The sequence below is a fragment of the Anomaloglossus baeobatrachus genome, chromosome 1 (genome assembly GCF_048569485.1).
Source record: "Anomaloglossus baeobatrachus isolate aAnoBae1 chromosome 1, aAnoBae1.hap1, whole genome shotgun sequence".
Lineage (NCBI taxonomy): Eukaryota > Metazoa > Chordata > Amphibia > Anura > Aromobatidae > Anomaloglossus > Anomaloglossus baeobatrachus.
This window is the reverse complement of record NC_134353.1, coordinates 606819817-606833674: the sequence shown is the minus strand read 5'-3', so window position 1 is coordinate 606833674 and position 13858 is coordinate 606819817.

The following is a 13858-nucleotide window of genomic DNA, read 5'->3' as shown; positions in this document are numbered from 1 at the left end:
GAAGCACACATCGCTGTGTGTGACAGAGAGAGAGCGACGAAATGAAGCGAGCAGGGAGCAGGAGCCGGCGTCTGGCAGCTGCGGAAAGCTGTAACCACTGTAAATATCGGGTAACCAAGGGAAGACCTTTCCCTGGTTACCCGATATTTACCTTCGCTACCAGCCTCCGCCGCTCTTGCTGCTAGTGCCGGCTCCTGCTCTGTGCACATGTAGCTGCAGTACGCATCGGGTAATTAACCCTATATGTACTGTAGCTAGGAGAGCAAGGAGCCAGCGCTAAGCAGTGTGCGCGGCTCCCTGCTCTCTGCACTGTGACATGTAGCTGCAGTACACATCGGGTTAATTAACCCCATGTGTACTGTAGCTAGGAGAGCAAGGAGCCACCGCTAAGCAGTGTGCGCGGCTCCCTGCTCTCTGCACTGTGACATGTAGCTGCAGTACATATCGGGTTAATTAACCCGATGTGTACTGTAGCTAGGAGAGCAAGGAGCCAGCACTAAGCAGTGTACGCGGCTCCCTGCTCTCTGCACATGTAGCGACGTTATCGCTGCTGCGTCGCTGTGTTTGACAGCTAAGCAGCGATCATAACAGCGACTTATAAGGTCGCTGTTACGTCACAGAAAATGGTGACGTAACAGCGATGTCATTGTCGCTGTCGCTATGTGTGAACCCAGCTTTAGCCTCAGGCCACAAGTACACGATAGTCTGCATTTCGTCTCGTAATGTTCATACTCAAGTTGGTGCCTGTTAAAAAGTTTGCTTTGGGGCCAGCCTCTCCTTGTTATGCCCCTGCTAAAAACTCCATTTGTTTTCCATTTTGTATGGTAAAAAAGACAGAAACTCCAGATTTTTGTATCAAAGCATCAATATTTCTTCTGACATGCCCGCACCGAAGCCTGGGGTGACTTGTTACCAGGCAGCGGTTCTACTCCTATCGTGCTGCAGTGGCGAGGCCCAGTTCCATGACCCCGGCGGTGTCGTTTAAGGAATAGAAAGGGGATGATGACAGTTTATTCGTGACGCCACCTGTGGTATGCGGCAAGTTGGGGTGCCGCCAGGGCTGTATTTTGCCTTCGTGCTGCCCTAGGCACTTTAAGTGGTCGCGCCCCTTAGTGACAACGTAAAACTGAGTTTTCGCACACGACATCTGTTTAAGGCAGATCTACTCTGTAGCACACTTTAAAAAGTATCAATAAGAAACTAACCCCCCCCCAATGGGAATCACCACAGGCACATCAAAACATAGCATGAGTATAAAATATTCCCACCATCCCCAGTTATATACTGTGACTGTCACACTGGCCCTAATAAACTAAAACACCACTCTGCCCTCCCTTATAAACTACTGTATATCCACCACACCTTCCTCGATTATGAAATATGATCTGTACATTGTGAGGAGGGAGCAGCATGATGTGAGGACAATGTCCCATGCATGCTGCCCCCTCCTCACAATGTCCCATGCATGCTGCCCCCTCCTCACAATGTCCCATGCATGCTGCCCCCTCCTCACAAAGTCCCATGCATGCTGCCCCCTCCTCACAATGTCCCATGCATGCTGCCCCCTCCTCACAATGTCCCATGCATGCTGCCCCCTCCTCACAATGTCCCATGCATGCTGCCCCCTCCTCACAATGTCCCATGCATGCTGCCCCCTCCTCACAATGTCCCATGCATGCTGCCCCCTCCTCACAATGTCCCATGCATGCTGCCCCCTCCTCACAATGTCCCATGCATGCTGCCCCCTCCTCACAGTGTCCCATGCATGCTTCCCCCTCCTCACAATGTCCCATGCATGCTGCTCCCTCCTCACAATGTTCCATGCATGCTGCCCCCTCTTCACAATGTCCCATGCATGCTGCTCCCTCCTCTCAATGTCCCATGCATGCTGCTCCCTCGTCACAATGTCCCATGCATGCTGCTCCCTCGTCACAATGTCCCATGCATGCTGCTCCCTCCTCACAATGTCTCATGCATGCTGCTCCCGCCTAACAATGTCCCATGCATGCTGCCCCCTCCTCACAATGTCCCTTGCATGCTGCCCCCTCCTCACAATGTCCCATGCATGCTGCTCTCTCCTCACAATGTCCCATGCATTCTGCCCCCTCTTCACAATGTCCCATGCATGCTGCTCCCTCCTCACAATGTCCCATGCATGCTGCCCCCTCCTCACAATGTCCCATGCATGCTGCCCCCTCCTCACAATGTCCCATGCATGCTGCTCTCTCCTCACAATGTCCCATGCATGCTGCCCCCTCTTCACAATGTCCCATGCATGCTGCCCCCTCCTCACAATGTCCCATGCATGCTGCTCCCTCCTCACAATGTCCCATGCATGCTGCTCCCTCCTCACAATGTCTCATGCATGCTGCTCCCTCCTCACAATGTCTCATGTATGCTGCTCCCGCCTCACAATGTCCCATGCATGCTGCTCCCTCCTCACAATGTCCCATGCATGCTGCCCCCTCCTCACAATGTCCCATGCATGCTGCTCCCTCCTCACAATGTCCCATGCATGCTGCTCCCTCCTCACAATGTCTCATGCTTGATGCTCACTCCTCACAATGTCCCATGCATGCTGCTCCCTCCTCACAATGTCTCATGCTTGATGCTCCCTCCTCACAATGTCTCATGCATGCTGCTCCCTCCTCACAATGTCTCATGCATGCCGCTCCCTCCTCACAATGTCTCATGCATGCCGCTCCCTCCTCACAATGTCTCATGCATGCTGTTCCCGCCTCACAATGTCCCATGCATGCTGCTCCCTCCTCACAATGTCCCATGCATGCTGCTCCCTCCTCACAATGTCTCATGCATGCTGCTCCCTCCTCACAATGTCCCATGCATGCTGCCCCCTCCTCACAGTGTCCCATGCATGCTGCCCCCTCCTCACAGTGTCCCATGCATGCTGCCCCCTCCTCACAGTGTCCCATGCTTGCTGTCCCCTCCTCAGTGTCCCATGCATGCTGCTCCCTTCTCACAATGTCCCATGCATGCTGCCCCCTCCTCAGTGTCCCATGCATGCTGCCCCCTTCTCACAATGTCCCATGCATGCTGCCCCCTCCTCAGTGTCCCATGCATGCTGCCCCCTTCTCACAATGTCCCATGCATGCTGTCCCTCTCCATGAGCTCCTAATGCTGCCTTCCTCTTTTCCATAATGAGACCTTCATGTTGCCCCACTCATGCTAAGACCACCACACTAACGCTTATGCTGAGACCCCCCCCACACACACTACCCCACTCTTGATATTGACTCCCCTACACTATCCCTCATCCCTTGTCCTCTGTCTCTAGCATTAGCCCCTCTCTCCCACTCCCCCAGCATCAGCCTCTCTCCCCCAGCATCAGCCTCTATCTTCCCTCAGCATCAGCCTCTCTCCCCCCCAGTCTCAGCCTTTGCCTCCCCCCAGCCTCAACCTCCCTCCAGCCTCCCTCCAGTCTCAGCCTCAGCCTCCCTCAAGTCTCAGCCTCAGCCTCCCTCCAGTCTCAGCCTCAGCCTCCCTACAGCCTCCCCCCAGTCTCGGCCTCAGTCTCCCTCCAGCCTCCCCCCAGTCTCAGCCTCCCTCCAGTCTCAGCTTCTGCCTCCCTCCAGCCTCCCCCCAGTCTCAGCCTCCCTCCAGCCTCCCCCCAGTCTCAGCCTCCCTCCAGCCTCCCTCCAGTCTCAGCCTCCCTCCAGCCTCACCCCAGTCTCAGCCTCCCTTCAGCCTCACCCCAGTCTCAGCCTCCCTCCAGCCTCCCCTCAGTCCCAGCCTCTGCCTCCCTCCAGCATCCCCCAAGTCTCAGCCTCTGCCTCCCTCCAGACTCCCCCCAGTCTCTGCCTCTGCCTCCCTCCAGCCTCCCCCCAGTCTCTGCCTCTGCTTCCCTCCAGCCTCCCCCAGTCTCTGCTTCTGCCTCCCTCCAGCCTCCCCCCAGTCTCTGCCTCCCTCCAGCCTCCCGCCAGTCTCTGCCTCTGCCTCCCTCCAGCCTCCCCCCAGTCTCTGCCTCTGCCTCCCTCCAGCCTCCCCCCAGTCTCAGCCTCTGCCTCTCTCCAGTCTCAGCCTCTGCCTCCCTCCAGCCTCCCCCCAGTCTCAGCCTCTGCCTCCCTCCAGTCTCAGCCTCTGCCTCCCTCCAGCCTCCCCCGTCTCAGCCTCTGCCTCCCTCCAGCCTCCCCCCAGTCTCAGCCTCCCTCCAGTCTCAGCTTCTGCCTCCCTCCAGCCTCCCCCCAGTCTCAGCCATCCTCCAGCCTCCCCCCAGCCTCAGCCTCCCTCCAGCCTCCCTCCAGTCTCAGCCTCCCTCCAGCCTCCCCTCAGTCCCAGCCTCTGCCTCCCTCCAGCCTCCCCCAAGTCTCAGCCTCTGCCTCCCTCCAGACTCCCCCCAGTCTCTGCCTCTGCCTCCCTCCAGCCTCCCCCAGTCTCTGCCTCTGCCTCCCTCCAGCCTCCCCCCAGTCTCTGCCACCCTCCAGCCTCCCCCCAGTCTCTGCCTCTGCCTCACTCCAGCCGCCCCCCAGTCTCTGCCTCTGCCTCCCTCCAGCCTCCCCACAGTCTCAGCCTCTGCCTCCCTCCAGCCTCCCCCCAGTCTCAGCCTCTGCCTCCCTCCAGCCTCCCCCCAGTCTCAGCCTCTGCCTCCCTCCAGCCTCCCCCCAGTCTCTGCCTCTGCCTCCCTCCAGCCTCCCCCAGTCTCAGCCTCTGCCTCCCTCCAGCCTCCCCACAGTCTCAGCCTCTGCCTCCCTCCAGTCTCAGCCTCTGCCTCCCTCCAGCCTCCCCCCAGTCACAGCCTCTGCCTCTCTCCAGTCTCAGCCTCTGCCTCCCTCCAGCCTCCCCCCAGTCTCAGCCTCTGCCTCCCTCCAGTCTCAGCCTCTGCCTCCCTCCAGCCTCCCCCCAGTCTCAGCCTCTGCCTCCCTCCAGCCTCCCCCCAGTCTCAGCCTCTACCTCCCTCCAGCCTCCCCCCAGTCTCAGCCTCTGCCTCTCTCCAGTCTCAGCCTCTGCCTCCCTCCAGCCTCCCTCCAGTCTCAGCCTCTGCCTCCCTCCAGTCTCAGCCTCTGCCTCCCTCCAGCCTCCCCCGAGTCTCAGCCTCTGCCTCACTCCAGCCTCCCCCCAGTCTCAGCCTCTGCCTCCCTCCAGCCTCCCTCCAGTCTCAGCCTCTGCCTCCCTCCAGCCTCCCCCCAGTCTCAGCCTCTGCCTCCCTCCAGTATCAGCCTTTGCTGCCTCCCCCACCGCATGCGCAGATCTCCGGTCTGCATTAGAGACACTCCCACGCTCCTTATGAATCCACTTATCTGCTCCAGTGCCCGCCGCCATCTTCCTGGCTCACGTGAGTATCCTCTTCTGACACCAGCTTCCATCACGGCGTCATCCGCGGCGTCCTGCTGTGAGCTCTGCATGTGACGTCCACACAGCAGTGGACGCAGCACAGAGGAAGGAGCTGATTGACGCGCGCCTGTGACCCCGGAAGTGCAGGCGCCGGCAGTTCCGGGGTCAATCAGCTCCCTGTGCTCGGCAGCCACAAAAAAAAAAAAATGTAAAAAAAAAAAAAAAAATTTTTTTTTTTTTGCTGCCAGAAGGTGCCGCCCCTCACAATCTTCCGCCCTAGGCACCGGACCACGGGTGCCTAATGGTAAATACGGCCCTGGGTGCCGCCACTGCAAGATAGGGACCTCTGGGGCAGATGGTGATGCAGCTTAGATGGTGCTGCTTTCCAAAGGTAGAGCTGGGCCCCAGGGTGGATGGGGGTAGTAGTAATAGGCGATGGCGGGGGTTGCTGGGTTGGAGGTGCAGGAGAATAACGGATCGACACAGGGATGCAGTCTCAAGGTTTTTACTCACTGTAGCAGATTCCAAGGTAACACGACATGCCAGTGACTGCCTTTGGAGTGCTGGGGTTTCACTGTGATGGGCTCCAGCCGATTGCGGGTAGTTCAGATGTCAAGTCTGGTGCACCTTTCTTAAGTGTCCCTTCCTGGGTCATCTTCCTGCGCTTGCTTCTCCCTCGTGCCTTGCGCCCTCGCTCACTGAACCCTGTGCCAGTGCCCATGGACCCTATTGGGTGGCGTGAAGCTCTATCCCTTGGTCCTTTTGGGTCTCCTTCCAGCGAATTTGTGTTCGGATGTGGCTTGCAGTCACCTCATCCACTGGTTTTACTAGTGGAGTACGTAGGTTCTTCTCCTCTAGCCTAGGGACCTGTCCCCGAGTTGCAGCCAAGTCCTTCCACCTGTAAATTATATGTGGAAAATGGCCACGGGAGGTTTGGGCACTCCCGTGGTCACTAGGACCCCTTTTATCTCTGCCTGGGTTAAGTGGTACCAGCTCCAGGCCACGGGTCTTCGCTCCTCCACTGCTCCTCTCTCTCCTTTCCTCCACACTCCACCACTGACTGAATGTCTATCCCCACCCATAAGACTTCACCCCCCGACCTGGCTTCGGGTATAATCACGCCCTTGCCATGTCTGATGAGGTGTTACTGAGTGAGGGTGTTATGCTTTGTGTGAACCGGTGGTGACTTCCTCCATACCCAGGAGGGAATACCATACCTCTAGCTGAGGTGCAGTACCTCTGTGGCGACCGAAGCCTCAGAGGCGCCACACTTTCATGAGCTATAATGAACATATGCTTTTCTTTCAAGTGGTTGGTTAACTACACAATATAGTGTAACGAACTGTACAGTGCAGAAAAAAAAAAAATTGAACATAAAGATATACTCTCTAAAAATGCTACATGTCTACAGCAAATGGCTTTTTTTATGTTACCTTTTTGTGCAGGTTAATCTTCACGATGTACTCCTTAGTCCATAAGCTCTAAGCTTTGGACTTTGTGCTTTTATTGTGCTATTTATGTATTTTTTCTGCTGCTCTTTTAATGTACTTCATTGTTCACCATAATATAATAACATCATTATATTATAGTAAACTAAGAAATACATTTTTTCTGCCAAAGGGCAGCAGAAAAAAATATATAAACAGCAAAATAAAAAATATAGAACAAAAGCTTACATTTAAAGCACTACTTAGGCTTTTACCTGGATAAAAATACAGTATTTATATGCCAAAAAGACCTGAGAGATTTCCTACAGGATCCCATACATCTATATATATAATTGCCTTATTCTGTCTGTCTGTCTGTCTTGCTCCAAAATTCTGTTCTTACCGTGACAAGCGTCTCATTGGCCGCTCGCCTCGCCTCGGCTCCGCCCCCCCCGCACGGATTGGCCGCTCACCCAGGCTCCGCCCCGCAAACGGATTGGCCTCTCGCCCCGGCCCCCTGCACGCATTGGCAACTCGGCCACGCCCCGCCCCCCTCACGCATTGCACGCTCGCTCTGGCCCCGCCCCCGCACGCATTCCCCGAACTGACACGGAGCCCCAACTCCCATGTGAGTGCTGTACCCCCGGGAGCCCACAACAGCGTACGCCGCCAACCCAGCCGACACATACCCTCGCATTGCTGGGGTTGCCGGCGTACGCTGGTGTGGGCTCCCAAGCGAGCGGGGGGCGGGGTACGCTGGTGACCATGGTACACATCAAGTAATATTGTGTAGCATGGTTACCAGCGTACACCGGCTCCCAGGTGAGCGCATCAAGGTCCTGCAGCGGCGGAACACACACACACGCACACACATAAGAACAGTCACACACACACACATCAGATCACACTCACACACACCTCACACACACATCAGATCGCATCCACACACTCACAACATCCCGTGATATCGCTTGCTTCTCGGCGGCGATACTGTGCGTGCAGTGACCTTCCAGGACCTGCCGGAGGATCACATGGCCAGAAGCATGTGGTATCTCCAGATGTTGTGAGTGTGAGCACGTATGTGCAATATCGTCAATGTGTGTGTGCGTGTATGCGATCGGGTGTGTGCGTGTATGCGATCGGGTGTGTGCGTGTATGCGATCGGGTATGTGCGTGTATGCGATCGGGTGTGTGCGTGTATGCGATCGGGTGTGTGCGTGTCGGCAGAAGGCAGAGGAGCACTGCGTGCAGCACAGCTGCCGAGACCGCACAACGGAGGGCACAGGCAGAAGTGGGTTGTGAGTGTATGCGATCAGATGTGTGCATGTATACTGTCTGATGTGTGACTGTGGAGCACGATGGGGGGTGCACAGCATGGGGGATGGAGCACGATGGGGAGTGCGCAGCATGGGGGATGGAGCACGATGGGGAGTGCGCAGCATGGGGGATGGAGCACGATGGGGGGTGCGCAGCATGGGGGATGGAGCACGATGGGGAGTGCGCAGCATGGGGGATGGAGCATGATGGGGGGTGCGCAGCATGGGGGATGGAGCATGATGGGGGGTGCGCAGCATGGGGGATGGAGCGCGATGGGGAGTGCGCAGCATGGGGGATGGAGCACGTTTGGGAGTGCGCAGCATGGGGGATGGAGCACGTTTGGGAGTGCGCAGCATGGGGGATGGAGCACGTTTGGGAGTGCGCAGCATGGGGGATGGAGCACGTTTTGGAGTGCGCAGCATGGGGGATGGAGCACGATGGCGAATGCGCAGCATGGGGATGGAGCACAATGGGGAGTGCGCAGTATGGGGGATGGAGCACGATGGGGGGTGTGCAGCATGGGGGATGGAGCACGATGGGGGGTGCGCAGCATGGGGGATGGAGCACGATGGGGGGTGCGCAGCATGGGGGATGGAGCACGATGGGGGGTGCGCAGCATGGGGGATGGAGCACGATGGGGGGTGCGCAGGATGGGGGATGGAGCACGATGGGGGGTGCACACCTCCCCCCAAAACACACACACACAAACACCGCCACACACGCACTGCACAACACACCACACACACACTGGGAACCACAAACACCGCCCTACACAGACACCCACACACACAGACAACGCCGCACACACAACACCCAACACAAAAACACCACGGCACACACAAATATACGCACATACCGCACAACACACACATTGCACAAAACATACCTCCCCCCAAAACACACACACACACCCCTCACCCACACAAACCGCGCAACACACACACACAACGCTACAGACACACAGCGCTCCACAAACAACGCAACACAACGCAACACACAAACAACACCGCTCTCACCCCCCACCACACCAAGACAACACCCAGAACATGTACAGCGCCTTACACAAACACTTGGTAAGTACACACAGCAACATCTATATATATATATATATATATATATATATATATATATAAAACAAAAATCATACATTAACTACACAATACGTAAATTCTAGAATACCTGATGCGTAGAATCGGGGAGCACGTTTGGGAGTGCACAGCATGGGGGATGGAGCACGATGGGGAGTGCGCAGCAAGGGGGATGGAGCACGATGGGGGGTGCGCAGCATGGGGGATGGAGCACGATGGGGGGTGCGCAGCATGGGGGATGGAGCACGATGGGGGGTGCGCAGCATGGGGGATGGAGCACGATGGGGGGTGCACACCTCCCCCCAAAACACACACACACACACACCACCACACACGCACTTCACAACACACCACACACACACTGGGAACCATAAACACCGCCCTATACAGACACCCACACACACAGACAACGCCGCACACACACAACACCCAACACACAAACACCGCGACACACACAAATATACGCACACACCGCACAACACACACATTGCACAAAACATACCTCCCCCCAAAACACACACACACACCCCACACCCACACAAACCGCGCAACACACACACACAATGCTACAGACACACAGCGCTCCACAAACAACGCAACACACACAACGCAACACACAAACAACACCGCTCTCACCCCCCGCCACACCCAGACAACACCCAGAACATATACAGCGCCCTACACAAACACTTGGTAACTACACACAACAACATATATATATATATATCTATATATATATATATATGAGCAAAAAGAATAAAAAAAAAAAAAACCAGCTCACCCTTTCAGGAGATTAGCGTATCAGCCGAGAACGGTGCACGGACTTTTGGTAGTTAGACCTTACTACCACGAATTGCAGGGAGGAGGAGATAATCCAGCATCCAGTTCCAGAAATTTAAAACATCAGATTTTATTCAAAATTTCATTAAAATTCCATGTTCCATGGTTGCATTAAAAACGCATCATAGCAGGTGTAAAAAGGGAGGACGCGTTTCGGATGTATATGTCCTTAGTCTAGATAACACTAAGCAAGAATGACATGTTACTATAAAGGTTTAGAACAGGAAGTAGGAAAATAATCAAGTCGAGTGAAATACACATGTTTCACAGGTTTCACACAGAGAGGCAAGGGGAGAGTGAAAAAAAAAAAAATTTTAAAGTTAGAGGACATTGGCAATCTCATTTTTCACATTCATGCCATGCGGCATTCTTGTTTTTAGTAAATACATCCATTTAGCCTCTCTACGCAATAACGTTTCCCCCATATCGCCACCTCTCTTTGGTAAAACAATCTTTTCAGCTGCAACAACTTTTAAAGAATCCAGGTTGCCCGCATGTTGGCTCTGAAAATGTCTGGATACCGCAGACAAAGTGCGAGTGGTAGTGTGACTGACATCATAAACATGCTCACATATGCGTCTTCTTAGTGCACGTGATGTAGAGCCCACATACTGGATATGGCACTGTGTACAAGTCACAACACATATCACACCACTTGTGCCGCAATTTATCATTGTGCGGATTTTAAATTCTTGTTCAGACACACTTGAAACTACTTTAGTAGTGCCTGTCATGAACTTGCAAAGTCCACAATTTTTCTGTCCACACTTATAGGAGCCAACAGTGGGCAACCAACTTTCCTGAGTATTTTTATTTTTATTTTTAACATTTTTATTTTGGTGGTCGCTAGGGGCAACCATGTTTGCTATAGTTTTATTACGTTTGGAAACGAATTTTACACCGTTTTTAAGGATGGTTCTTAGAGTGTCATCCACATACAGAATTGGTAAGTATTTCTTTATGACACTAACAATGCTATGGAAATCGCTGCTATAATCAGTAGAAAAAACTATAGGTGAACAGTCCTTTGAATTAAAGGGAGATGTTTTTTTCGTTTGCAAATACTGTTCCCTAGTTTTTTCATCTGATTTTTCCCTGGCTGCACTGATAATTTTAGATGAATAACCTCTTCTCTTAAAACGTCCCTCTATGATTTTGCATTGATTTTCATATGCATTGGATGATGTGCACGTGCGTCTGGCCCTTATGAATTCTCCCGTTGGGATATTATTGGTGATGTGTCGGGGATGGCAACTGGTAGCATAGAGGAGAGCATTCCCTGCTGTGGGTTTTCTATAAATATCACATGCCACTGTTTCATTCTCTAAGTCTGCACTGAGACTTACATCCAAAAACGGAATAGTTATTTTATTGAATTGAAAAGTGAATTTTATGTTCCAGGGATTGTTGTTTAGATACTCCACGAAATTTTTTATGCTACCAGTTGTTCCATCCCAGATCACTATCACGTCATCTATATATCTCAAAAAAATAAAAATATTAGAAATAAAGGGATTTTTTTCAGAAAAAATATACTCCTCCTCCCACCAAGACATGAAGATATTGGCCAGAGAAGGAGAAAATTTAGAGCCCATAGAGCAGCCTTGCGTCTGCAGGAAAAAATCATCAAGAAAAGAAAAATAGTTGTTTTTCAGCAGAAAAAATGTCACATCCAAAATATAGGTTTGCAATTCCATAGAATAACTGCTATACTTTTAAAGGTAAATTTTAAGTGCTAAAATGGCCAGATCATGCGGTATAGAAGTATACAAATTTTGTACATCACACGTGAGCCAACAAAATGAGTTTTGCCACTTTACACCCTGCATTATATTTAATACATGTTTAGTGTCATGCAGGTAACTGGGTGAGACCTTCGCTAAAGGATTAAGTCTGCTGTCAAGCCAATCTGACAGGTTTTCTGTAATGGACCCGATGCCCGATATAATTGGTCTGAATGGTGGGGGGAACTGTTGTTTGTGGATTTTTGGTAAAGCATGGAGTAGAGGAATTCTTGGAAAAGATGGATTAAAAAAATTACTTTGTTTTTGATTAATTATTCCTTCCTCTAAACCATGCTGTAACAATCCCTCTAATTCTACTCTAATATTACTGGTAGGGTCCTGATTGATCTTTTTATAAACACTACTGTTTTGTAGCATGTTTTTCAATTCTTTTTCATAGAGACCTGTGTCTAGAATAGTAACCGACCCCCCTTTATCAGAGTTTTTAATTACAATGCGGTCATTTTCGGCTAATGTCCGCAGTGCTTCTTTTTCAAGGGGCGTGATATTAGTATGTTTATTTCTTATGTTGTTATCCCTTATTTTCATTAAATCTTCCTCCACTAAATACTGGAAATCGTCCATTATTTGTAACCTGGATTGTTCAGGATAAAACTTGGGGTTCGGAATTCTAGTGGGAAAATTCTTGTCAGTCAAATGGGGGATTTTAGACGCAGTTTCAGACAAGTCTCTCAAAAATTTCAATGAAACCTGCTCCTGAAAAGTCGCAGGAATAAATTCTTCCGGATTCAAGGAATGGGGCACAGGTTCATTAGTGCGGTCATAATCAGCTCTGTCCTCCTGAAAAAAATGTCGTCTCAGTGCTATTCTTCTGACAAAATTATTAACATCCAGAATAGTATTGAATGTGTCCATTTTGACTGAGGGTACAAAATTCAATCCCTTTTGTAGTACTTGAATTTGTGCTGGGGTCAGTATGGTCGCAGACAGGTTGATGACTGTGACCACCAGCTTCATCAGGGAAAGAAAGACTATGACTATTCTTTCTTTCCCTGATGAAGCTGGTGGTTACCTCACTCTTGTGAAACGTACGTAGGTGTTTTCTTCGGTCCCAGGATCCATGGTTTGCTGATTTATTTTGATGTCTGCCTGTGTCTTTTGAGACTTTTGTGAGTACTGATTTGTGCACCTTTATTTGGAGGCGCCGGTTACACTATGAGCACTTTAGCTCTGGCATGCACATACAGTCTTTGTTTACATCCTTTTTAACCCCTTAACGACCGCCGATACGCCTTTTAACGGCGACAAATTAGGGTACTTCTTCCGATCCGCCGCTTTTTAACGGCGGTCGGAAAAAAGGGTCTAGCGCCCCCCAGAGTCAGAAAATTTCTGGGGTCTCAGCTGCCGGGGGTAGCTGAGACCCTGGAGATCATGATTCGGGCCGGTTTTTCCGGTCCCCGCTCACCTGATGACCGGTATACACCGTATACCGATGATCAGGTTACAGTAAATGACCGCGCCGGTAAAAAATGATTTATCTCCCATCTGGCATGATCAAACATGCCAGATGGGAGATAAATCTTTTTCCCGGTTCCCTCCGGTCCCCTCGGTATCCCCAAAGTGCCCTCCCCCGACCCCCAACCCCCTCCCGAAAATCCAAGATGGCCGCGCGCACCGCCGATCACAGCAGCGCGCCGGCCGCATTTCCCCCTTTCCTATGGTTTCTGTCGCATGTGCCATGACACATGCGACAGAAACCTGCTCCCCAGGCCCTGCTGGGTCCCCCGCTATCCCACCCAGTGTTCCCCGGTGTCATACGTACCTGTCGGAGCGCTGATCCCCCGCGGCCCCCTCCTCCGGCTCCTTCACAGCAGACGCCGGTCACATGTGCCGAGCAGCTGACAGCTTCCTGTGTTCAGGACGCTGGCTGCTGGTGCTGCTCGGCACTTTGCAGTTGTGACCCGGGGAGGGTGGGTGCAGATTCATTGCACCCACTCTCCTCAAATGGAGGGTCCTCACACCTAGAAAATGGGGGATACGTTCCCTGAACGTGTCCCCCATATTCTAGAAGGTCCAGAGTCGACGTGGGACGTCCAAATGGATTACAGCGGATTTTTTTTTTCTTTTCTTTTCAATAAATTGGTCAATCAGG